Source organism: Mesoplodon bidens (genome assembly GCF_964165515.1).
Source record: "Mesoplodon bidens genome assembly, chromosome: 11".
Taxonomy (NCBI): Eukaryota; Metazoa; Chordata; class Mammalia; order Artiodactyla; family Ziphiidae; genus Mesoplodon; species Mesoplodon bidens.
The window spans coordinates 20,414,713-20,442,425 of record NC_138167.1 but is presented as its reverse complement, the minus strand read 5'-3'; the positions used below and the strand labels follow the sequence as shown (position 1 = coordinate 20,442,425).

At 38.7% G+C, this 27,713-nt stretch overlaps 1 pseudogene across 1 annotated transcript in view; it reads right to left on the bottom strand.

Annotated features, from left to right (window-relative positions):
* Nucleotides 1–27,359, bottom strand: part of LOC308625154 — a 29,894-nt pseudogene extending 2,535 nt beyond the window's left edge. Inside the window, exons 1-2 of the transcript in view lie at nucleotides 27,264–27,359; nucleotides 23,173–23,340 (exon numbers count right to left, since the gene is read on the bottom strand). The product of the transcript in view is annotated as an uncharacterized misc_RNA (transcript). The remainder of the gene's footprint in view (nucleotides 1–23,172; nucleotides 23,341–27,263) is intronic.
* Between the last annotated feature and the right edge of the window lie 354 nt (nucleotides 27,360–27,713).

The window sequence follows — 27,713 nt, the reverse complement described above, 5'->3', positions numbered from 1 at the left end:
GGGACACCCTGGGCTCTGGTCTTACCCACCAGCAAGCCCACACCAACTTTGCATCCCTGGGCCACAGCCAGCCACCCCAGGACCTGGCTTCACTCACTAGTGGACCAGCAATAGCCCTGGCACACCCCCAAGGGCTCTGCAGCCAGCCACCTCATGACCTGACCTCACATGCCAGTGGGCCTGCACCAGAACTGGGATTTTGCAGGCCATAAACAGCCACTTGTAGCAGGAACTAACCATGCTTACCAGTGGCCAGCAGCCTCTGTACTCAGCAAGCCCTGCGGACTAACTAGACTGAGGGTCAGTCATGCCTACCAGCATGCCCAGAGTAGTCAGCCCACCACAATGAAAGGCTCACACAGCCCACATAGATGGTGCCTCTAGAGCATATAATGCTGGTGACCAGAGTGGAGTGTGCTGCTAAGCCCCATAGGACATCTCCTACATAAGGCCACTTCTCCAAGATCAGGTAGCCAGACTACCAAATACATAGAAATAAAAATGGAGAATTAAGCAAAATGAAGTGATAGAGGAACAAGATAAAGTTATGGAAGAAGAACTAAGTGAAGTGGAGATAAACACTCTGCCTGATAAAGAATTCAAGGTAATGATCATAGAGATGCTCAAAGAATTTGGGGGAAGAACAGATGAGAAGTCAGAAGTTTCTAACAACAAGTTAGAAAATATGAAAAAGAACCAAACAGAGATGAAGAATACAATAACTGTAATAAAAATTATACTAGAAGTAATCAACAGTAGATTAATAATACAGAGGAACAGATCAGCAATCTGGAAGGCAGAATAGTGGGAATCACCCAAGCTGAACAGAAAAAAGAAAAAAAAATTTTCAATGAGGGCACTTTAAGAGACCTCTGGAACATCAAGTGTACTAATATCAGCACTAACATTAGGAGTCCCAGAAAAAGAAGAGAGAAGATGGCAGAGAACATATTTGAAGATATAACAGCTGAAAACTTCCTTAACCTGGGAAAAGAAACATCCAAGGACAGGAAGCACAGGGAGTCCCAAACAAGATCAACCCAAAGAGAATGACACCAAGACACACTGTAATTAAAATGGCAAAAATTTAAGATAAAGAGAAGATATTAAAAGCAGCAAGAGAAAAGCAACTTGTTATGTACAGTGGACTCCCATAAGGCTATCAGCTGACTTTGCAGCAGGAACCCTGCAGGCCAGAAGGGAGGGGCACAATATATTTAAAATGTTGAAAGGGAAAAACCTACAACCAAGAATAGTCTACCAGCAAGGCTATCATTCATATTTGAAGGAGAGATCAAGAAGTTACAGAGACCCAAGAGCCAAAAGAGTTCATCATTATGAAACCAGCTTCACAAGAAATGTTAAAGGGACTTCTCTAAGTGGAAAAGACTATAAATAGAAATATGAAAATTATATAAGGAAAAATCTCTTTGGTAAAGGCAAATATTCAGTAAAGGTAGTAGATCAACCACATATAAAGTGAGTAGGAATGTTAAAAGACAAAGGTAATAAAATCATCTATATCCACAATAACTAGCTAAGGGATACATAAAACAAAAAAGTAAAATATGACATTGAAAACAGTAAACATGGTGGTGGGGGAATACAAATGCAGGATTGTTAAAATGCATTCAAACTTAGGTGATCAGGAACTTGAAATATATAAACACATATAAACTATATATATATAAACTTCATGATATATATATAAACTTCATGGTAACCACAAACCAGAATCAAAAATAGAGACATACACATCAAAGAAAAAGGAATCCAAAAATAACACTGGTCATCAAATCACAAGGAAAAAGAGCAAAAGAAGAAGAAAAGAACAAAAACGAACTATAAAAACAACAAGAAAACAGTTAACAAAATGGCAATACATGCATACCTATCAATAAGTACTTTAAATGTAAGTGGACTAAATGCTCCAATCAAAAGATATGGAGTGGCTGAATGGATACAAAAATAAGACCCGTATATATGATGCCTACAGAAACTCACTTCACATCTAAAGATTTGCACAGACTGAAAGTGAGAGGATGTAAAAGTTATTCCATGCAAATGAAAATGAGAAGAAAGCCGAGGCAGTAATACTTATAGCAGCCAAAATAGATTTTGAATCAAAAACTGTAACAAGAGATAAGGACATTACATAATGATCAAGGGATCAATCCAAGAAGAAGATATAACAATTGTAAATATACATGCACCCCATGTAGGAGCACCTATACACATAAAGAAAATATTAATGGACAAAAAAGGGAGAAATCGACAGTAGCACAGTAATAGTAGGGGACTTTAACACCACACTTATATCAATGGACAGATCATCCAGACAGAAAATCAATAGGGAAATATTGGTCTTAAGTGACACATTAAACCAGATGGACTTAATAGATGTATATAGAACATTACATCCAAAAGCAGCAGAATGCACATTCTTTTCAAGTGTACAATACATGGAACATTCTCCAGGATAAATCACATCCTAGGCCAAAAAACAAGTCTCAGTAAATTTAAGAAGATTGCAATCATATCTAACATCTTTCCCAATCAAAGAAATATGAGAATAGAAATCAACTACAAGGAAGAAAACTGCAAAAAACACAAAACATGTGGAGGCTAAATAATATGCTACTAAAGAACCAATGGGTTGCTGAAGAAATCAAAGAAGGAATTAAAAAAAGAGAAACACCTGGAGACAAATGAAAACAAAAACGCAATGATTCAAAATCTGTAGGATGCAGCAAAAGCGACTCTAAAAGGTATGTATATAGCAATATAAGCCTACGTCAGGAAACAAGAAAAATCTCAAACAACCTAACCTTACAACTAAATTTCTAAAAAAAAGAAGAAGAACAAACAGAACTCAAAGTTATTGTAAGGAAAGAAATCATAAAGATCAGAGCAGAAATAAAAATGAAATAGTGACTTAAAAAAAATAAAAAAGATCAATGAAACTAAGAGCTGTTTCTTTGAAAAAATTAAAAAATGGGCAGACCCTTAGCCAGACTCATCAAGAAAAAAATAGAGAGGGCCCAAATCAATAAAATCAGAAATGAAAAAGGAGAAGTTGCAATCAACACCACAGAAATACAAAGGATAATAAGAGATTACTATGAATAATTATACATAATAAAATGGACAACCTAGAAGAAATGGACACATTCCTAGAAACGTACAATCTCCCAAGACTGAATCAGGAAGAAATAAAAATTATGAACTGACCAATTACCAGTAAAGAAATTGAACTGGTAATTAAAAACTCCCAACAAAGTCCAGGCTCAGACAGCATCACAGGTGAATTCTACCAAACACATAAAGAAGAGTTAACACCTATCCTTCTCAAACTATTCTAAAACATTGCAAGGGAAAGAATGCTTCAGTACTCATTCTTCAAGGCCAACATCACCCAGATACCAAAACCAGACAAAGGTATCACACACAAAAAAGAAAATTACAGGCCAATATCACTGATGAATATAGATGCAAAAATCCTCAACAAAATACTAGCAAGGTGAATTCAACAGCACATTACAAGGATCATACAGAATAATCAAGTGGGATTTATCCTAGGGATGTAAGGATGTACAATATCCACAAATCAATCAGTGTGTCACACCACACTAACAAATTGAAGAATAAAAAATTATATGATCATCTCAATAGACGCAGAAAAAGCTTTTCAAAAACTTCAACATCTAGTTATGATAAAAACTCTCAAGGAAGTGAGTATAGAAGGACCCACCTCAACATAATAAAAGCCATATACGAGAAGCCTACAGCTAACATCATACTCAATGGTGAAAAGCTGAAAGCATTTCCTCTGAGATAGGAACAGGATAAGGATGCCCATTCTCCCCACTTTTATTCAACATAGTATAGGAAGCCCTAGCCACACCAATCAGACAAGAAAAAGAAACAAAAGGCATCCAAATTGGAAAGGGAGAAGTAAAACTGTTACTGTTTGCAGATGACATGATACTATACATAAAAAATTCTTAATACACCACCAAAAATCTACTAGAACTCGTCAGTGAATTTGGTCAATTCGCAGGATACAAAATTAATTTACAGAAATCTGTTGCATTTCTATACACTAAAAATGAACTATCAGAAAGAGAAACTAAAGAAATAATCCCATTTGTAAATGCATCAAAAAGAATACAGTACCTAGGAATAAATTTAACTAAGGTGGTAAAAGACCTTTACTCAGAAAACTATAAGGCACTGATGAAAGAAATTAAAGACAACACAACCAGATGCAAAGATATACCATGTTCATGGATTGGAAGAATTAATATTGTTAAAATGACCATACTACCCAAGGTAATTTACAGATTCAGTGCAATCCCTATCAAAATACCAATGGCGTTTTTCACTAGAACTAGAACAAATAATTCTAAAATTTGTATGGAAACACAAAAGACCCCAATTAGCTGTAATTTTCTCAATCTTGAGAAAGAGCATAAGTGGAGATATCACACTCCCTGATTTCAAACTATACAAATGAGGTACAGTCATCAAAACAGTATGTTACTGGCACAAAAACAGACACATAGATCAGTGGAACAAAATAGAGAGCCCATAAATGAACCCACACTTATATGGTTAATTAATCTATGACAAAGGGGACAAGAATATACAGTGGGGAAAGACAGCCTCTTCAATAAATGGTGCTGGGAAAACTTGACAACTACATGAAAAGAATCAAACTGGACTACTTTCTTATACTACATATAAAAATAAATTCAAAATGGATGAAAGACTTAAATATAAGACCTGAAACCATAAAACTTCTAGAAGAAAAGATAGGCAATAATCTCTTTGGCATTGGAGTTAGCAATATTTTTTTGGATATGTCTCTTCAGGCAAGAAACAAAAGTAAAATTAAACAAATGGAAATGAGACTACATCAAACTAAAAAACTTTTGCACAATGAAGGAAACTATCAAAAAAACAAAAAGGCCACCTACTGAATGGTCAAAAATATTTGTAAATGATATATCTGACATGGGGTTAATCTCCCAACTATACAGAGAACTCATACAAGTTGACATCAAAAAACCCCAAAGAACCTAATTAAAAAATTGGCAGAGAATATGAACATTTTCAAAAGAAGATATACAGGTGGCCAACAGGCACATGAAAAAAAAAAGCTCAACATTGCTAATCATCAAGGAAATGCAAATCTAAACCACAATGAGATATCACCTCACACCTATCAGAATACATATTATCAAAAAGACAACAAATAACAAGTGTCGATGAGGATATGGAGAAAAAAGAACCATTATGTATTGGGTTGGCCAAAAAATTCATTTGGTTCTAAGTAAAACAAAAAGACACATTTTTCATTTTCACGAAGAACTTTATTGAACAAAGTATTCACTAACCAAACTAACTTTTTGGACAACCCAGTACTATTGGTGGGAATGTAAATTGGTGCAGCCACTATGGAAAACAATGTGAGGTTCTTCAAAAAATTAAAAATAGAATTATCTTATGACCCAACAATTCCACTCCTAGGTACTTATCCAAAGAAAAGGAAAACATTAATTTGTAAAGATATATGCTCCCCTATGTTCATAATAGTCAAGATATGGAAGCAACATAAGCTCCAGTAGTAAATGAATGGATAAAGAATAAATTATCTATATAAAATTGAATATTACTCAGCCATGAAAGATAATGAAATATTGCCATTTGCAACAACATGGATGGACCCTAGAGGATATTATGCTAAGTGAAATAAGTCAGAGAAAGACAAATATGGTGTAATTTCACCTACACATGGAATCTAAAAAAACCAAAACAAATGGAGAAATGTAACAAAACAGAAAGATTCATATATACAGAGAACAAACTGATGGTTGCCAGAGGTGGGATAGAAGAGAAATAGGTGAGGGAAATTAAGAGATACAAACTTCCAGTTACAAAATAAATGAGTCACAAGTATGAAATGTATAGTATAGGGAATATATCAATAATTATATAATATCTTTGTAAGTTGACAAATGGTAGGTAACTAGACTTAATTGTGATGACAATTTTGAAATGTATAGAAATATTGAATCACTGCTTTGTGTACCAGGAACATAACATTGTTATACTTCAAAAACAAATATAATTCAAAAACAAAAACCAAACTCATAGAAAAAGAGATCAGATTTGTGGTTACCAGAGGTGGGGGTTGGTTGGGGGGTGGATTGGGATGAAGGCAGTCAAAATGCACAAACTTCCAGTTGTAAGATAAGTAAGCACTAGGGATGTAATTTACAACATGATAAATATAATTAACACTTCTGCATATTAATATATGAAAGTTGTTAAAAGAGTAAATCCCAAGTGTTCTCATCGCAAGGAAAAATTTTTTCCTATTTAATTTTTTATCTACATGAGATAATGGATGTTCATTAAACGTATTGTGGTAATAATTTCATGATCCACGTAATTCAAATCATTATGCTCTACACCTTAAACTTATACAGTGCTGTATGTCAATTACATCTCAACAAAAATGGAAGAAAAAAAAGTCTGTGAATCTATACAATTAATCCACATTCTGGATAAACACTACAATCTCAATCTGAAATAAATCCATGAATTATCATATGTCTTTGTATGTCTTTGGCAAATATACACACAAGAGATTATATACCTGTTATCTATTATGTAAATATAGGGTTTACTTTAGCTATGCCAGACAAAGTCAGAAAAATAAAGATGCTGTAGGCAGAAGGATTTATAACATCCACAGGGCCGGGGCAGGGGTATTAATAATGTTCACAGCCACAGAAGAAATTAGAAAGAGTAAGATGGACCACAACAATGAAAACAGTACAATACAGTGAGAGAAACTGAATAAAGGCAGCAAGATTTAGAGACTTGAAAGGGAGGCTGGGAAACATTGCTTTGGTAGAGAATACATGGAACCAAGTAAAGAACAAAATAAAAATAAGTTGGTTGAAAAAGGAGACATTCTAGGGAATTCGGGTAAGGAATTTGAGTTTGTTGGGTGTGAGGGTATTTGCAAATCCATATCTCTTCTTCCAGTTTCATACCTACAGGAACACAGATGGGAACCTAACAAGAAAAAAAAGGCAAGGTCTTTAGTTGGGGGCTTTAAGGGTGTTACCTCGTTATGATTATTCCTGAAGAGTACCAGCTTTCCATGTTCTTTAGTTTTTCTTTTGTTTCATAATGGCATTTGGGTAAAATTGCCTGTGTAATACCCTCCTAGACACATCAAGTTTTGGGAAAAACAATACTTTCCTCTTTATGTCATCACTTCATGGTGGGCCAGGCTTGGGCTTCTTGGTGTGTTTGGACCATTGTCATGCATAGCTTCCTGTGTGAGGAAATCTAAAATTAACTCTGAGTATGAGAGGGCACAAGTTCAAATCCAGATTCTAGCAGTGTACATTTTGGTTCTGTAAGCTTCTGTTTCCTTATATGTAAAATTTGGAAAACAACTGCACCTAACTCAGAGGTTGTGAGATGTGAAATAAGCATAGTGAATGGAACATAGTGAATGTTCAGTAGCTGATACTGGTTCCTTAATATGAACCATCATATAGCCATCAACTCAGTCTGTATCTACCAGTTGCTTTGCTTAATGGCTGAGTATTGTACTGATGGGAAAGCTCGTTCTGCCTAATCAAATGTTAACTTAATTCCGGGCATGATGGGGCATTTACCTGGTGTGCTAGTTAAGTTTAGAAAGATAAATAATGTTAGTGCATATTGGTGATAATATTAAAATTACTATAAATCAGGAAAAAAGTGTATTTTAAAAGACACCTATTGTTTGGAACTGCATAGAAACCAGTCAGTATGACCTTGTGACTCCATCAAGATGAGGTTTGGAGTGTCATGTAGTCATGAGACTACAGGATGAAGAGAGGCAGGGCAGTCAGGGGCAGAGGTGATGCCTCTGGGACCCTTCTCACCTAAGCAGATCCCACCAATATTTGAAAATGAGAGGAGATCAGTAAAGAAACGGATAATTCACAGGGCTGCAAGCAAAGCAGTTTGGGCTGATAGCTTAGTGGAATTATCATACTTTCATCGTTCTTCAGATCATCAAGTTCACAAAGCAAATGCAGATGGGCATAGCTTCTGTGGTTGCTACCACTTGATTGGAAAGACATTTACTGAGAGAGTTGCTTTGGCAAAGAAAGAGATAATTTCTTAACGTTTAGGACCATGGTTCTTTATCCCTAATACAAATGGTGCATCATAGTCTTTTACAGCTGCAATTTTTTTGACTCGTGAAAGAATGAAAATCTTACCTTATTTATTTTTAAAATTTATTTGCCCATGTTGAGTCTCAGTTGTAGCACGCTGGCTCTTCGTTGTGGCACGCGGGCTCTTCGTTGTGGCGCGCAGGCTCCAAAGCGCAGGGGCTCAGTAGTTGCGGCGTCCGGGTTTAGTTGCCCCATGGCGTGTGGGATCTTAGTTCCCCAACCAGGGATGGAACCTGCATCCCCTGCATTGGAAGGCAGATTCTTAACCCCTGGACCATGAGGGAAGTCCCTGAAAATCTTACTTTAAAAAGACAATAAATTGCTTAGATTTATTTTTGCTTTTAAAGTTCCAGTGATGCATTAACTTTAGTTAAAAGGGAACTTCAAAATCATTCTTTTATTCTATCTTGCCTCCCTTGTCTACAGATCTGTAATGTACTCAGTCTTCATGTGTAGTTTCCGCTAGTTCAGACTCAAGATATATTGTTTCCACTGTATTCTTTAGAACATTCCATGGCAGAGACATCAAATTAGTGTATATATTTTTTCTTCACTTCAACTATATTTAAAGTCTCACCAATTTTTTTTCTTCATCTTAGCTATATTAAATAAAAACATAACAAAAAAAAGGCAGGTACCAAATCCCTAATGCCTACTGTTTCCTTCTTATTTTTAAGAGAACTTCTTACAATAAAATCAGAATCAGAATATAAATGTGTCACCCAGAAATCTCTTAGCAGTATTGGTAGCTTTTCAAACTACACATTAAAATTTAGTCTTGGATTATTTTTTAACATATCTTAAGGAATCTGAAGAATTTCTTCACCTTAAGCAATTTGAGTAAATGGGATTTTGTAGGGTTTTTGGTTGGGATTTTCTCAATAGCCTCAAGGAAGGTCTGACTGTCTCATCCATCCTTCTGTAATTAAATGACAGGCATTTAGAGAGATGAGAGGCAGGCTGCCCACTCAGAAGCACCATCTCACCCTTCAGGAAGAGCTCCCAAATTAAGGATCCCAAAGATTCCACACAAGGAGCTACATAGAAAAGAAGGTGGTGCTGCAGAGGTGATCTGGATGCAGTAAGAAATGCAGAAAGATGCCCACAAATAAAAAGTAAGTCTATAATCTCTAACATGTGCTCTTCCTTGTCTTCTTTGGAGAATTTTAAACACTATTAGAGTTCACTCAACTGCTCTCCTCATCCAAGGCTGAATCACTGCTAATGTTTACTAAAGGAAAGTGGATTCTATCTCTTGGTCTTAAGAAAAATTAAGTTTTTTCTCAGTCTCAGTGAAAATGGTAGTTTTCCTAGTGGAGGAATTAGGTGGTATAAATTATTTTTGGGAAATTGAGTTTTATCTTGCAGTCTTGCTCTCTTCCATTTACTGGCTATTTGATCTCAGTCACTTTCTAAATCTCTGTCCACCAGTTTCCTGATCTATAAAACTGAGATAATAATAGTACATATAAGCACTTGATAATTGTTCTACATTAATAATTATTGTTAAATTAATACACTGGAGTAACCTCTCTACCTGATGACTTTTGGGTATAAAATGTCTTTGTCTGGTAGGTAAAGGACAGTGACATCAACATTGGGCATTACTGTTGGGTGTGGGATTAAGCTAGGGGTTGAGAAAAATGAAAACATAGTCCTGACCTTAGACACATTAAATTTTATTTTTGTGCATAAAAATATACAGTAAAAAAGTTGTTTTCAGTTTTGAAAATTTATTGAGCTATGCACTTTGTATACTATTAATGCATATTAGCTATCAATAAAAAGGTAGAACAAAAAATAAACAATTTCTATGATAATCCTATAATGTGGTGTGTGAAAAATGAAGACACTTATAGGCTAGTTGAAATTAGACATTAGAATTAATAGCTTCCCTTTTTTTTTTGGAACCACCACACTGATAATAAAGTAGAAATCATCATAAACCACCACTAACCTGGTTACCTTTCAAAAATTGGAGTTGGCTCCCAAATTGGATGAAAATATATGCCTATTTAGGGCTTCCCTGGTGGTGCAGTGGTTAAGAATCCGCCTGCCCATCATCAAAAAAATCTACAAACAATAAATGCTGGAGAGAGTGTGGAGAAAAGGGAACCCTCTTGCACTGTTGGTGGGAATGTGAATTGATACAGCCACTATGGAGAACAGTATGGAGGTTCCTTAAAAAAATAAAAATAGAACTACCATATGACCCAGCAATCCCACTACTGGGCATATACCCTGAGGAAACCATAATTCAAAAGGAGTCATGTACCACAAAGTTCACTGCAACTCTATTTACAATAGCCAGGACATGGAAGCAACCTAAGTGTCCATCGACAGATGAATGGATAAAGAAGATGTGGCACATATATATAATGGAATATTACTCAGCCATAAAAAGAAACAAAATGGAGTTATTTGTAGTGAGGTGGATGGACCTAGAGTCTGTCATACAGAGTGAAGTAAGTGAGAAAGAGAAAAACAAATACCTTATGCTAACACATATATATGGAATCTAAAAAAAAAAAAAAAAAAGGTTCTGAAGAACCTACGGGCAGGACAGGAATAAAGACGCAGACTTAGAGACTGGACTTGAGGAGGCAGGGAGGGGGAAGGGTAAACTGGGACGAAGTGAGAGAGTGGCATGGACTTACAAATACTACCAAATGTAAAATAGATAGCTAATGGGAAGCAGCCGCATAGCTCAGGGAGATCAGCTCGGTGATTTTTGACCACCTAGAGGGGTGGGATAGGGAAGGTGGGAAGGTGGGAGGGAGATGCAAGAGGGAGGAGATATGGGGATATATATATATATGTATGGCTGATTCATTTTGTTATAAAGCAGAAATTAACACATGATTGTAAAGCAATTATACTCCAATAAAGATGTTTTAAAAAAAAGAAATGACATTTTCACATTGTAAGGAAAAAAAAGAATCCGCCTGCCAATTCAGGGGACACGGGTTCGAGCCCTGGTCCAGGAAGATCCCACATGCCGTGGAGCAACTAAGCCCATGCACCACGACTACTGAGCCTGCGCTCTAGAGCCCGTGAGCCACAGCTACTGAGCCCACGTACCACAACTACTGAAGCCCACACGCCTAGAGCCCATGCTCCACAACAAGAGAAACCACTGCAATGAGAAGCCGGCGCACGGCACCCCAGCGAAGAGTAGTCCCCGCTCGCGGCAACTAGAGAAAGTCCACGCACAGCAACAAAGACCCAACACAGCTAAAAATAAATAAATAAAATAAATGTATTTTAAAAATAGTTAAAAAAAGAGAAAATATATGCCTACTTATAGGACAACCAAAAGAAATGACTTGCTCTTTTGTGTCTACACTATTTGAATATGGCCTCCAAGAAAGTTTCAAGAAAATAAGTCTTCCAGAGGAATTTGCTAAATTAATCTGTGACCCACTAAAAGCAAGAGAGAGATTTTCTTCTTACTCTAGCCGAGAAGTCCTGGGACAGAATGCCTGACCCTACTCTTATCATATGCCTCTCTCTGAACCAGGCATGGAGTCTAGGGGGATGGAGTTCTCACTGCCTGGCTTGTAGCATCACGGGGAGTGAGAGCACTGTGACCAAAAGTCCCCAAGGCAGCATGTTTGGGGAAGATGGTTTCCTCAAGGACGTGAAGATAGGCGGGCAATTCGTGTAGCGTGTAAAGAAGTTTAGACGTTCTCCTGCTTGATCACAATTTCAAAGTGGAGACGGGGGACTGATTTAAAGATAACAGCTGCAGTTTAGGCAGAACCAATGAGGACAGTAGCTATGGGGAAGAGATGTGATAAGAGTGGTCTGATATTAAGATGTAGTGTCTACAGAAGTGACAATGAACTAAAAGTAGGATCCAGGGTTTCCCCAGATATCCAGTTTGGGTGACTCGAGGATAGTGGTGACATTCTTACTGAAGAAAGAGATAAGAAGAGAAGTCAGTTGAGGCAGAAGGAATATAATGAGTTTTGTTTTGGACATTATAAGCTGTAGAAAATTATAATAAGTTGGGAAAATATAAGTGAAACCATACAGCAAAGTTTTTAAAAAGCTAGATTCTTTTGACAAATCCAAGATTTACGTAATTGAAAACAGAAGGAAAAGAGAAAGGAGAGTTCAGTAACTGAGTTTCTTCTGGCAAAACAAGTTCATTGTGTAGTCAGCTTTATTTGGGTAATGAAGCAGCTTTAGCCTTCTATCGAGAATATCTTTGTTTCACTGTGCTTTATCATTACTAAGAATACCACTTTAAAGAATATAATTTTTCTCATTCCAAAGTAATTCATACGTTTTAGGGACAATTTGAGAAAAGCAAAATAAAGCAGTTCATCATGTACAATAATAAATACCTTGACACAGTTCCAGGTTTTCAGTTATTAAAAATAACTTTTGCCATTGTAAGAAACAGCCTAGCAGTACAGAAGAAGATCACCTAATTACGATCACTTAAATTTCAATACCTTGAGTAGCCACTGCTAGTATTTTGACTATGTTTTCATGCATTTCATACACACACACTTACACACACATATATAGACATGTAGATGCAAATTTATTTAAATGGGGTCATATCACATATACTCTTTTATCATGGACATCTCTATATATTTTTAAATTATCTTGTTATTATGGTTTTTCTGTGTGTTCCTTCTTCTCTTTTTCATTTCTTTATTCTCTCTCCAAAACAACTTAATTATATATATATATAATTAGTTAAGTATGTATTTTGTAAATATATATGTTTATATGTGTGTTTATAATGTGTGATATGAAAATATGGAGGAATCAGTCATTGTTTTAAAATTGTTTGTGAAAACTAGGGTCATATTATGGACCCTTTTTGTATTAAGGGGCTTTTCCCCCTTAATAATACATTGTGAAAGTCCCTCCAAGTCAGTTGCATTAGGTATAATGTAAGAGTGTCTCATCCGCTTGAGAGCAACTTTCCTAAGAGCAGGGACAGTATCATATTTGTTTTCTGTGGGACCCAGTATCTCACAGCATAGAGCAGGGACTTGAGAATGAATATGCTGATATTATCAATAGTTTGAAGCCAAGCACTTGAGAATAAAAATATCTGGGCTGAGCAGTTTGTCAAAGCTTATTTATGTGAAGCATGAAGTAACTTAACACTCCACGAGACTGATAATACTTTTACTCCCATTTCACACATGAAGAAAATGAGGTGCATAGATTTAAAATCACTTTTCCAAGAACACAAAACCTGTGCATTGCAAGCTACTGCCCTCCACTCTCACAAATGCCGAATGGTTGTTTTGTAAAGTAAATGGTAACCATGATAAAAATCAACGTGCCCCTCTTGTAACTCATCTTGAGGACTCACACCACATTCTTTGCCTGGAGCTTTTCACACGCTTTTCATGCTTCTCCCATGGTCACAGTTTTCCTCTTTAGAGGTCTTCTATGATGTGTAGTGGACGTCAATTTTCACATTCCATTTACAGAGGAGAAGAATGAGGCACAATGAGGTTAAGTTATTTGATCAAATGACGTAGGAGAAGTCAGTAAAGGAAGGAGACAGAGAAAACAGACCTATTGATCCCCAGGCTAGAATTCTGCCTCCCAATTAAACCTGAATTCTGGAAAACCCCACACAGCTTAAGTTTTGTTATAAATGTGAATCTCAGCACTTAATTTATAGCTGTTAAGGGGAAGAAAAGCAGGAAATGTGGTGCCTGGTTTGGAGCTGGTGCATAGTTGGGAATACAGAGCCAGGCTGCATCTCTCCTGAGCTGCGTGTGCTGTGCAGATGGCCTGCATCAGAGTCTCCCAGGGAGCCTGTTGAAAGGCAGAGCCTGGGTCCACCCACTGAATCAGAATCTGGACGATGGAGTCTGGAATTTGGGGGATGCACTCTGTGGTATACACTTTTAATAAACATGTCAGATAACTTTCATGCATGCTAATATTTGAGAACAATTGCTGTGTCCTCCAAAGGACCCTCTTGGGCATCCTAGCTTAGTGGGAAAGGCAGCCATTTCCTGCACTACAGGCTCTTGGGGAAGTTACTTAAATTCCCTGATTCTTGGTTTCCACATCTATAAAATGGGGATAATAGCACTCACTAATGCATAGGGTTATTATAAAATTAAAAGTAATACATGTAGGGCCTCCCTGGTGGCGCAGTGGTTGAGAGTCCGCCTGCCGATGCAGGGGATACGGGTTCGTGCCCCGGTCTGGGAGGATCCCATATGCCGCGGAGCGGCTGGGCCCGTGAGCCATGGCCGCTGAGCCTGCGCATCCGGAGCCTGTGCTCCGCAACGGGAGAGGCCACAACAGTGAGAGGCCCGCATACCGCAAAAAGAAAAAAAAAAAAAAAGTAATACATGTAAAGATTCTGGCACTCAGTAATTAACTCTGAAGGGCATTCAGCCTAAATCATAATAAGAGCAAAATCTTGTGAAGGTATCTTAGAAAACATGAACCTGATTAATTTCATGTGGTTTTCGGTTGGGAAAGAATTTTGAAGAAAGGAAGTTAGAAATCCAGTGATATGCAGTGACTAACCCCTAATGAAGGTCAAGATTTTCAAAACCTATGTGAAGCACCATAACTCCCTCATGGCATTTTTTAGGAACAGATGGACAGGTAACATAACAGGAAAGCAGACCCAGGCACAGGCATGCAGCAGAAGAGGGCAGCTGTGAAGTACATTCAGATGGGGTGGTACTATTCAGATAATGGTGATAAAAGTATGTTGAATTAGGTGCCAAAACGTGAAGCAGTGATGCCAGACAAACTGGAAAAGAACAGCACAAATATAGGCCTCTGGGAAAAGATTAGGGTATGCCAAATTAGAAAAACAAAAAACACAGGACCCTCATGAATTATAACTTTGTGAATGCATGTGATAGAAAAAATTCATACATTTTCTCAAAAAGAGAAGCAAACAAAAAATGAAATTTAGAAGCAATTCTGATGAACAATGTGAGAAATTTTATCAAGGGAGCTTTTTCAATGTGACTAGGAGTAAGTCACCATCTCCCCTTTAGCTTTAGAGATCTCAACTGTGAAAAGAGTAAGTAATTGCTTCTTAAGGCCTGTTTCAGTGGGAAAATCCCCTGATTCCGTAATAACATAATAAAATGCTGGCTTTCCTCTAATTTTGTTTAAGTCCTATCTGAATTAGGAATTTTAACAAAAGATCATTTCCTTGGTAGGTTTCCTATGTTGTGCATCTTGTTTTATGTTGTATTATGCATTGTTCCTTTCTACAAAACCAAGTTAATCAAATTGTGGGAAGAAAATATGAACAGTTACCATTTTTGAGTGCTTAGGCACATAGGCTCAACTCACTTAGGCTTAGTTAACTTAGGCTGGGCGCTTAGTTAAATCCTAAAGGTAAGTATCAATGCTATTATGATGCCCATTTTATTTATGAGGAAATTGAGGAGCAGGTTAAAAATCACCAAGCTGGTCAGGGTCAGAGGGGGCATTGGACCCATGCCTCAGTCTATGTACTAATTACAATTTGGAGAGAGGGAGGGACCACTCCCTGTTGTTCAACGTAAAGAATTTAGGAGGGAAGGTCTTGATTCCATCAGCAACTGGAGAAACCTTAACTTGTGTTAGATTCTGTTATACATCCATTCCTGTATTTGCCCTGCTTTCTATTCCTGGAATCATCCCCTCAGAGACCCAAAGGGTAACATTACAGCAATGAAGTGAGCCATCTGTCACTGAATGTTTTGGCTACAAAGTTTTATTTTGGATCCAGTAGATGAAGGGGGCGGGGTGGTGGTGGGGAAGATCTGACAGGGATTCTGCAGGGTGAAGTCCAGGGCAAAGGTCTGGTAATGACTTTGCCTCCACCCCTGAAGGGCTTCCACCTGCCTGCTCCTTAAGTTTATTTTGATGCTCTTGGAAATATTAGCAGGAAATGATTCTGTCTACTGTCATGCTGCTTCACTTTTGTTATCTGGAATGGAGGAGAACTTACCTGATGATGTAGAGGGAAAAGAAACAAAATGTTTTAAGCGATGGGGCTTCCCTGGTGGTGCAGTGGTTAAGAATCCACCTGGCAATGCAGGGGACAAGGGTTCGAGCCCTGGTCTGGGACGATCCCACATGCCGAGGAGCAACTAAGCCCGTGCACCACAAGTACTGAGCCTACCCTCTGGAGCCCGCGAGCCACAACTACTGAAGCCCACGTGCCTAGAGCCCGTGCTCTGCAACAAAACAAGCCACCACGATGAGAAGCCCACACACCACAACGAAGAGTAGCCCCTGCAACTAGAGAAAGCCCATGCGCAGCAACGAAGACCCAAGGCAGCCAAAAATAAATAAATAAATAAATATTTTTTTAAAAAAGAAAAAATTCCTTAAAAAATATTTTAAACGATGATAAGACAATTTTCAGTCTGTGGCTAAGAATAGTTAGAATAGTTTTTATTTTTAAAATTAAAAAATTATGCTTACGTTTAGATTCCCCAAAGTTATTTTTGAAGCAAAGCTTTTTGCTTTGATAAAGATTCTTCATTAAACAAAAAAGTGTGGAATTTAACAAGGCTTGCATTTCAGTTTAGGAAGCCAAGATAGGTAACGCATTTAAAAAAATTGAATGCAGGAAGAAAACTTCATTATACTTGCATGAATACATCAATTATTAATCAAAATCAAAATCCATGTTTAATGACCAGAAAAAAAAAAAAAAAACTTCCTGACACTGGCCTCAGAGATGGGCTTGAGTGTACAGGAACCAGGGGATGTACTTACCAGGAAACTAGCTAGGAGCAACTTTTGTTCCAGCCATACAGAAAAAAGCACCTCACAATTCTTCTATTAACTTCTCAGCTTTCAGCAACGTGGTAATTTACCATTTATAAACCTGGGCTCATCTTAATAACCTCATAGGTTTGGGCATACGGGCAATATATAGGCATTACATTGGTTTAGGATATCCACCTAGAACACCTCAATACCATGATTGCCATCATCTCTAGGCAAATAATTCACAAAGCATTTTAACATTTGCTAGTACCTTGTTGTCCACCTGCAAGAGATAAAATCGACCCTTGTGATAAAGGAGACATGTCATTTTAAATAAGCAATTGAGTAAAATAAATAATGTGATATATTTTTATCACATGTAAATGGAAGAACAAAGTGCATAAAAGTGGCATGGCAAACAAAGGGAATTCAAAAGATTTACAAGGTTAGCCAGGAAAGAACCAATTATTCTTTGCACAGAGTAGGTTTTCTTTTCAGGTGGTGTGAGGCTGAGAGAGCTCAATCACAGGGGTCCCTCATCTCAGCAGAGAGGGAGTTCCTGACATTCTGCTTACAGAGTAGCCAAAAGCAGTGCATACCTGGTCAGGGAAAAGCTACTACATTAGTCCCAGAGGAGCCTGATGGGTGATAGAAGGCAGCAAACAGAGCTGCGTCAAGGGCTCAGGACCTGGGGAACAGGTCAGGAGATGAAGTGCAAGATGGGTCCAGGCTGATTTCAAGACATTAGCTATGAATGAAAGAGAGGATATAAAGGTATTGTCGAATTAAAAGTGGGGAGTGAGCAGGACAGCTGTGGCCTCTTATTTTTTGTAGAGCAAGGTTGGATATTTTAGCACGTTTTCTAAAATCATATATTCAGGAGAATTGGTTGCTGAAGAATTGTTGCTACTTTCTTCAAAGGACCATGGCTGGTTTCTTTAAGATACTTCTTTGGAGTGTAAACAGTACGCCATTTAAACTTTGCAAGTTTCATGTCCAGAAATTTAGACATAATTCTCAATATTATTTCTTTTTTTTTAATTTAATTTTATTTTTGGCTGCATTGGGTCATTGTTGCCGTGCGCGGGCTTTCTCTAGTTGCAGCGAGCTGGGGCTACTCTTCATTGGGGTGCACGGGCTTCTCATTGTGGTGGCTTCTCTTGCTGTGGAGCACAGGCTCTAGGCGCGCGGGCTTCCATATTTGCAGCACGCAGGCTCAGTAGATGCGGCTTGCGGGCTCTAGGGCGTGCGGGCTTCAGTAGTTGTGGCGCATGGGCTTAGTTGCTCCACGGCACGGGATGTGGGATATTCCCAGACTAGGGCTTGAACCCGTGTCCCCTGCATTGGCAGGTGGATTCTTAATCACTGCGTCACCAGGGAAGTCCCTCAATATGATTTCTAACTGCTTCTTCCTATACTTACAATATCTTTATCTTTTGAGGATATGACAAGCCTAACAACATTTTTATTAATTCTACTGGCTAAGTGTGGTAGGCAGAAATATAAAAAGGGTCCCCCAAGATTCCATGCCCCCCAATCCCTGGAACCTGTAAAAGTGATGTATTATATAGCAGAGTTAACCTTTTGAAAGGGAGATTATCCAGGTAAGTCTAATCTAATTACAGGAACCCTTAGAAGCAGAGAGCTTTCTCTTGCTGATGGCAGAAGAGGAAGAGAGTTGCAAGGCAGGAGCAGGAAGGAGTTCATATACTATTGTTGGCGTCACAATGGAGGGGGTCACGTGACAAGGAATGCAGGTGGTCTCTAGAAACTGAGCCTTGGGCTAAGAGCCAACAAGGAGATGGAGGCCTCCACCCTAGGTAACAAGGAGCTGTCTTCTGCCCACTGTTTGAATGCATTTGGGAGCAGATTCCTCTCCGGAGCATCCAGATAAGAGCTCAGCCTATGTGGCACTTTGACTTTGGCCTTGTGGAACCCTAAGCAGAGAACCCAGCCAAAACCATGAGACTTTCAACTTACAGACCTGCAAGATAATAAATGAATGTTGCTTTAGGTTGCTAGTTTGTGGCAATTTCTCACCCAGCAGTAGATAAACATGTTATCTGTTATGTCTAGACAAATGGGACTCCTGGCTGATGGAATAAATAAACCTCATCTATGCATTCATTCTAAATTTCCATGATCCTGTAGCTTCATCTTCTATGACATTTCTTCACTGGCATTCATTCTACTTTGTTGGGCACAGGAGTATGATGAGGCTTTGGTGCGCTCTTCTCTGACAGCCTGCAATGAATGAGGCTGCACTTAACTGCGCATCAGCTGGTGCAGGATTTAGCTGCTGCCTAAACAGTCAGGTTCCCCTGCTGCCCTGTGCAGTGAAATCACCCAGATGGTAAAGATTAGCCTCAACTGTCTCTCACTCCTTGAAATTCTTTTCATTTACTGGGATAAAATGTAAAAAAACAAAAACAAAAAGCAAATTCATCACAGGCTGCTATGATTGGAGTGTTGCAGATGGAAAAACAACTCTTTAATATCAGGCAGATTTTCAAAAGGTTACTGGGGAACGCAGCACTTGCTGCTATTGCACTTGGACAAATGTTCTGGAGAGTTTGTGCTGCTTACATTTTCATGAGGGAGCTGTCATTGGATACATCTCAGTGTGAAAGAGAGGCAAAGCCAACTAAATCTGGAAGGTTGTCCCACCTTCCCTTTAGAAATGGGACATTTGAAACCTTTTAAAAATGTGAACAGAAAAAATGACCTGCTTTGTTTTATCTTCCTTCTCTCCTCGTCCTAAGTGTGAAGAGGCAAAAGTCCAAGCAAAAGCTCTATCTTTGGGCCTGATAAACTAATGTCAAGTTACCCTTAAATGTGCTTAGAAGGACACAGCCCCTATCTACTGGGTAGAACCATGGGGTAGCAATCATGAGTCCCAGTCCCGGATCTTTTCTTATCAGAAAATTAGAATTTTCTCATCTCAAAAATAGGGAAAACAATACTTATCTCCTAGGGCTGTCGTGAGTGTTAAGCAGGAAGTGTTTGGAAAGCCTTTAGCACTGTGCCAGGCAGTTGTAAGGGCTCCATGGATCAGCTTTTGCTGTTATTTTTACTTCCTGCTTCTCTGGAAAAGGCACAGAGTTGTGTGCCTGGAGCACACTGGTTAATTCCTGATATGGCTCTTGCAGCTCAAGATTTAATTCTTTTAGCCTCCAGTGAGCAATAGCTAAGCAACACAAGAATTACAGGACCCTCTGAAGCTGGAGGGTTATTAACTTAGTTAAAATGTGCCAAGCACTTTCAAATACAGCACTACTTTAAGGGCTGTGTTTAGAAACGATCCTGATAGACATATGACATTCTGTGTACATGATTATATCTTTGGAAATACACACCTAGTTGACAATCATTCTCAATTATAATATAGGTCGATGTGGAGAGTACACAGCCTTATAGCAGGACTTTGAAGGTAACTAATGTCTATATCAGATTTTATAGTTTATAAAGTGTTCCATAGCAATTATTATAATAGTTCTTTTAGGTTATAATAAAGCATCATCATCATTATTATTATCTCCATTATATGAATGACATTAAGATTCAGGAAGGTAAAGTGACTCACCCGAAGTTCTTCATTAAATTCCTAGGGAATAAGATTCTAAATTTTCTCTCTAAATATCTTCCTGAAGGGCAACTTACTTCTAAGAAATTATTGATACACTTAATTGGGGAAAGACAGACTAATTATTTTATGCCACCAGAAAACCAAATTAGAGATTATCTCTATATAATACAATGATTTGTAACAATCTCGATTGGTTATCAAGACAGGTAAATTAAGAAATCAAAGTTACAAACCTTCAATGTATCTGTACATAGAATATAGTTGAAGAATGGAGTGATGGGCTTCCCTGGTGGCGCAGTGGTTGAGAGCCCGCCTGCCGATGCAGGGGACACGGGTTCGTGCCCCGGTCTGGGAAGATCCCACATGGCGCGGAGCGGCTGGGCCCGTGAGCCATGGCCGTTGAGCCTGCGCATCCGGAGCCTGTGCTCTACAACGGGAGAGGCCACAACAGCGCGAGGCCCACATACCGCAAAAAAAAAAAAAAAAAAAAAAGAATGGAGTGATGTTGTATTTGCAATATTTAGAAGGAGGGTGGAACCACGCAGTGGGTTTCCTAGGCAGTTCAATTTCTTCCTTTACTCATCCACAGCATAAACTTTAGAGAAAAGAGAGACACATTTTGTCATTTACTTTCACCTCTAATTGTATATCTGTGGTTATGGAAAAATAAACCTCTTGCCTGTAAATTCAGAGAGCTGAAAAAAATTCTGGAGTCGTAGCCGCTTAGAAGCTCATTTATAACAGATCCATAATTTCAGCATCGTGAAGTCACTTCATACAGATCTATCTCTTCATCTGTTTTCCTCCCTCTGTCTACATTTTGAAACAGACGGAATCTCAGTAATAAAACCACTAAGGGCAATGTTACTACTATAAACATTGCCAGAGGAAGAAGTCATAGACTAACCCTCTGGAGAGTGTGTTTGAAGAATGGGTAACCTTACCCCATTTCCTTGGTGATACTGTTAGAAATTACAGATTGGTTATGTAATCAAGATATTTGTGTTGTGCACCCCACTAACTAACCAGCTGTTGCTTTTCCTCCAATAGATATATTCTCAGTTGCTACCCAAGCATCAGTGTTTTCTGTGATTCCCCAAGCACAGGGCCTTGGGCAGTTGTTTGCAATTTGCCATAGGTTGCCTTGCATTAACACATACATTTTTATATCTGTGATAGCAATAGATATCTACATATTTAACTCTAGTGCAGTTTAGAACGATACCGCTAAACTTCCGTGGACTTCTGCCTTGAGCTGATGAGATTTAGATAATCTGACACAGTTAGTGAAATCAAAAGGCATCTATCACCTGGGGAAAAGCATAGGTCTTTTAGATAAGTATAAAAGTAATCATAAACCAGGGCAATCCAATATGTTCTTTCCTTAGGGGTTGGGGAAGGATGGGGGGTCATTTCAGAGTATTCTGGTTTGCACTATAAAATAGGTACCCAGAGGAGGCTGTTGGAAGAGCTGAGCTGTCAGCAAACGTTCTGCTCCTTGGTCTCTCCCTCTCACTCAGTTTGTGGTATATTTTGATGTTATCAGAGCATCTGAGTTAATGAGGAGTTTTGGTCTTTGTGATGACAAGGAGAAATGTACTATGTACCAGGTCTTATTCTGGAGCTGATGAAGACCAGGGAGTTGCCTGACCAATGCCAAATATCAGTCAGGAGGACTGAGCATCCAACGAGGCAAGAGCAAGAGTCCAGGACCCTTTCTCAAGTGGACCAAAGGGCAGGGGGCTGCCTCAGCGACTTGTCCAGATCAGCCCACACGGAACAGGATGTGAAATGGGAGTTTTCCTGTTGCATCATTGGGGGATTAAAAGCACCACGTACCTCATGTTCTACATTTAGACCGACAGCAGCAGGAAGGCCAGCTACTACCCCCAGGGTGTAGTGGAAAGTGCCAGTGCTGAGAACAGTCCAACCACCTTCCCTGCTTTCCCTCCCAACTAAAGCCCCCAAGTTAACATGGGGGGAGAGGGAACTAAAATGCTGCCTTTAAAAAGGTGCTGTTCTTGTGCAGAGAAGTTATTCTTTCTGCATATATACATTATCACCTCCCAAGACAAGGAAGGGAGATCCCAAGATAATTGCCAAGACAGTTTGTGGGGTAGGGTGGAGTGAGGGTGGAGAGTGGAGTGAGGGGAAGGGGTACCTGAACTCTTCTGTGCTCTCCAGCCCCCGTGGAGCACATAAGTTATCAGTTGATTTCACGCCCTGGATGTAAGAAGCAGTGGCTAAATCAATACCACTGAACCCATTTGCAAGAGCAAAGAATTTTTTTATAAGTTTTCCTAGGCACACAAGTAGATGAACTGCTGGGATAGATTATTCCTCTCATTTCTAGAAAACAGAATAGGAATAGATTCTTTCCACTAGAACAGAAAGAGTTTATTTCTTGTCATTCTTTATACTGTTTAATGCCCAAAGAGTAAGGCAACGTCTGTAGTTATTTGGATAAAGTGTTGCCACTGAGATTGCCTGCTTTTTGATTTAAAAAAATACATTTTCTTTTTTCTTGATCAAGGAAATTTTATCTGCCTTCCTACTTCCAACCTGACTAAATGTGATCATCAAGTTGCCAAAATAAGTTACCTTTAAATTGAGAGTTTTATTGGAACAATCAACATAGATGGCTACCACAGTCACACTATGAAGGGCCACAAAGACATTGCCTTGAATGCTCGGAGGAATTTCTGGAAGAATATAAATTTTACTCCCACATGCTTTTGATTTTATTGGCAACCATAACTTCTGGAATTCCTAATAAAGAAGAAAAAAATGGTTATTTTTAGTGGATGCTTTTAGAAGAAACAATTTGACATACTCTGCCAGCAGCCTTAAAGGCTGTGCAGGTGCCTCGTAAATACCCAGGTTTCACCTATGTTAGGAACACATTTAGTGCTTTGATGCTATTAATAATACAGACATTTACTATCCGGTATGACTCCATAGGAGAGCTTACATCAAGCACACTTAGATCACAGGATCTAAGAAAAGCTGACTTTTGGGTACACTTAAAAAAACAAAGTGATGAGATATACTCTTGGCTGTGGATTAGTGACTATTCATAGATATCAAAGGTTTTTCTTTTTTCTGCTCAAGATCTTCTTATACGAAATGATGCGTCATTTTTTGACCTTTATATATTTATATATTTGAATATATATATACACACATAATCATTTTCAAAGAAGTTCACCATGTTTTAAAACTACTGTTTTCTAGATTCCTTTTCCATAGACTTTTTTTTCCTCACACGTCAATGAAGGTACTTTTAAAAATAACTATAATGAAACATTTGCAGTGAATTACTAAACTCTTCAAAGGGATTCTTTTTTCTCTTTACTTCTGGGTATTCTGGAAGGGTTTGTTTGCCCCTGTCTAATCCACCTCTGGACTCTCCAGGCTAGCTGTGAGAGTAACCTCAGGCCACAGCTCCAAACTTCTGTGCTCCTGACTAGAGGAATTAAAAAAAAAAAAAAAAAACCTATGCACCTTTCAATCATTTTAAAACCGACACCTATATTTTTAAAAATTATATTTAAATAAATTCTTTTTTTGTTACTAGGAGATAGAAAGTATTGAACATCTTGTAAAATGAAATGAAGATTGAGCTGTAATTGGATAACTATTTCATGATATGATTTGATGAAATGCATTTTAATTACCTTATGAAATAAAGCACATGGAACAGCAAAGAAAGCATGTGAAATTTATAGCCATGGGGTTTTCCAAAGTATCTTAAATTTTTTGGTAGTCCTGCAAAGCACTCTAACTACAATCAAAAGAATCCATGTCCCTGATATATTTCCTCAGTTGTTTTGAATTCAGAAAAATTACAAAATGGGTTAATATACCTTCCTTTTAATGCAAGCCTCACCTTAACGGATAAATATATAAAACCGGGAAAGATAGGAGGCCCTGCTTAATATGCCTTAATTAATCACGAAGGAGTCTTCTCCCAGAACAGTCTTTCCCTGTATACCTTTGTTTGGGGAATTGGACACTTTTACACCCCAGGGAAATGCCCAGTAGTGAGATGTGGTGTATATGTGTATATAGGTATGCCTTTCTTCTGTAAAGTGGGAGAAAGACTGTGGAAAGGTACCCTCATTCTCAGGCAAACCAATTTTTAGAAAGAGCACATATGAAAGTTGAAGATCTGGAAATTGAGTCCCTTAAAATTATTTGTGTATACAAACCCCTGAGCATTTGCAAAGCCCAATGTAAAGACCAATTATCTAGGCAGTATCTTCCTTGATCTCTTACAAATCTCTTTTACAGTTTTACAAGGCACCAAGGAAGTGAGTCTCAAACTACTCTTAGTCCTTGGTTTCCTTGTTGTAGTGAGGTTGGCTAATTAATAAACGTGAATATGACAATGTCAAGATTCAATGGTGTGCTGGTAAATGTGTAACAACTGGCTCTTGGGGGAAAAGGAAGCCTGATTTATAGCATTTGCCCATTTCTGTGGTGCAAATACTCCCACCATGGTCTATTTCAGGCTACACCATGAAGTCATCTGGCTTGCAAAATTCCTGAAATTAGCAGTCAGGTCTCAGGCTCTCATGAGCTGGTCCGAGCCAGTTCCAGCACATCAACATGTCATGATGGATTAATTACGCTGTTCTGATCAGAATCAGCTGGAGGGGCAGTGGGTTTGCGGTCCCCCAGTATTTTTCAGTATGCATGCTTACCTTAACATACTTATACAAAAGCAACACCTCTCTTCTGTTTTCCACTTGACACCTCCCTCTCCATCTGTACCATCCTCTGCCCTTGTACCTGGAAAGGTGACTGACCTGTCCTTCCTTGGTGACAACCCTTACTGTGGTTTCCTCCAAATATGTACAAACCACATGATGCTTCTGGGACCAAAATTAGACAATGAACATATGTCTATTTTCTAATATGTTTTAGAAAACATAGTTGTTGTTAAAATGTCTTGTTTTATTTCTTTATCTTTGCAATTTGGGTTGTATATTTTGTGTACTTATAAAATACTATTTGAACATGAAGATACCATTATACTTAATGAGTGTTGTCCTCTTGATTTAGTCCCTTGGAAGCAGACCCTGAGATAAGTATTTGAGTGCAGCTTGTGTGGTACAGGAAACACCAATAGGGGAGCAGGGAAATAATACAGGGAAAGGAAGGCAGCCAATAAAAGGTGCATTATTAAGGCAGCTACTAAAGTGAGTGACTAGTGCTTACTTCTCTGGGTAAATTCTAGTGAGCAGTGTAAACACAAGCTTCAGAATTACCCTGCCTGAGAGGCAAGGAGTTGGGACATGGTTGAGGGCTGCTTCGGAGGTTGTTCACTCCTGGTCCTTCCATTTTGTTAGGTATGTGGGCAGGTTGGCCCTCAGTCCTCAGGCCAGAGATGCAAATATTGGCAGTTGGAAAAGGCCCAAGCACACTGAAAGGTCAAAGAGTAAGGGTGGACACAGACAACGGCTGCTGTGTTTAAACACTTTCACCAAATATGGGTGTGCTTTGTTAGTACTGTTATTTTGTCTAGAATCTCCAGTTTCTTATACAGCATGTGCATGGCACCTAAGGAGACCAAAATCAAATCAATCACATCTGTTGACCAGGGCTTCTTACATTAGGTGGATGTTCCTATGAGAATGTCATAGGGAAACAGTACCAAACACAAAAGCCAGAGACCCCACTTATTCTTTTTTGGCTGTGCTGTGCAGCATGTGGGTGGGATCTTAGTTCCCCAACCAGGGATCGAACTTGCACCCCCTGCATTGGAAGTGTGGAGTCTTAACCACTGGACCTCCAGGGAAGTCCCGACCCTACTTATTCTTTAACGCATCAAAATTTGAGAGTGTTTAGAAGCTGATTCCCAAATACTGGAAGAGGAAAGTTTATTATGAAACAACCATTTGGGGTTCTATGGATCCTGGGATGCCCTCCAAGACCTCCTTTCTCTGGAGGTGTGGCAATCTCAGAGAGCATGGAAGCTCCGTGCCCCTTCCCACATACCGTGCCCTATGCATCTCTCCCATCTGGCTATTCCTGAGTTTTATCCTTTTATAGTAAACGGATAAAACTAAGAAAATGTTTTTCTGAGTTGTGTGAACGACTTCAGCAAATTAATCAAACCCATGGAGGGGGTGATGGAAACCTGTAATCTATATATAGCGGGTCAATTGAAGCACAGGTGACAACCTGGACTTGTGATTGGCATCTGAAATGTGTGTGTGGAGGGGGAGGGGCAGTCTTGTGGGTTTAACCTGTGGAATCGGATGCTACCTCCAGGTAGATAGTGTCAGAAATGAGTTGAATTGTAGGACACCCAGCTTGTGTCCGAGAATTGCTTGGTGTGAGGGAAAAAACCTACACATTGGAATTGGTGTCAGAATCTCAGAAGCAGATATGTGGATGTTCACTGACTCTGCTTAGGCATTTTAAAGAGGAACTCTTCTCCCTTTGTCTGTGACACAGTTTAATAATATTTTGCCTCCTCCTCACTCCTGTCCTCCAATATATGTCTTACTAGATTCTCTGCCATAAACACGGAGTATTTTTAAAATTTCTTTTATACAGACTGTTTTCTTAAAAATTAAATTAGAAATTGTGCTAGTTACAGCAACTCTTCCAGGAAGTCTTCCCTGACTTCACATCTCTCTGGCTTCCTATCCTCCAGTAGAGGCTTTCCTCCTGTCACTTGCCACTTGTATGGAAATGATGTGTTTTGTAATGGTGGTTCCTGCAAGACTGCAGGCTCCACCGGGCGTGGACCTTGTTTTCTCATCTTGTATCCGCATCCTTGAACAGTGTCTGGTAAATAGTGGGTATCAATATATACCTACTAAACAAAACCACATTGCTCTTTAGGAGGATATGAAAGAAAGTCAGGAAGATAAACGTTCTTTATGAAACAAAAACATTTATGAGTCCTTTTGAAAAGTGAATGTTCATTTTATAAGCTATAAAAGCTGATAGACTTTCATAAACTTGCATTTGTCGTTAATTCCTAAAAGGATTGATTTGGTTAGTGTTCCTGCAGCAAAAATATTCCAACTATGCATGACCTTGGACCAATCACCTATGTGTGTCTGTGTGTGCTTTTTTTGTTGTTGTTACATCAGAGAATGAACATGGGCCTTTTAAAGCACATC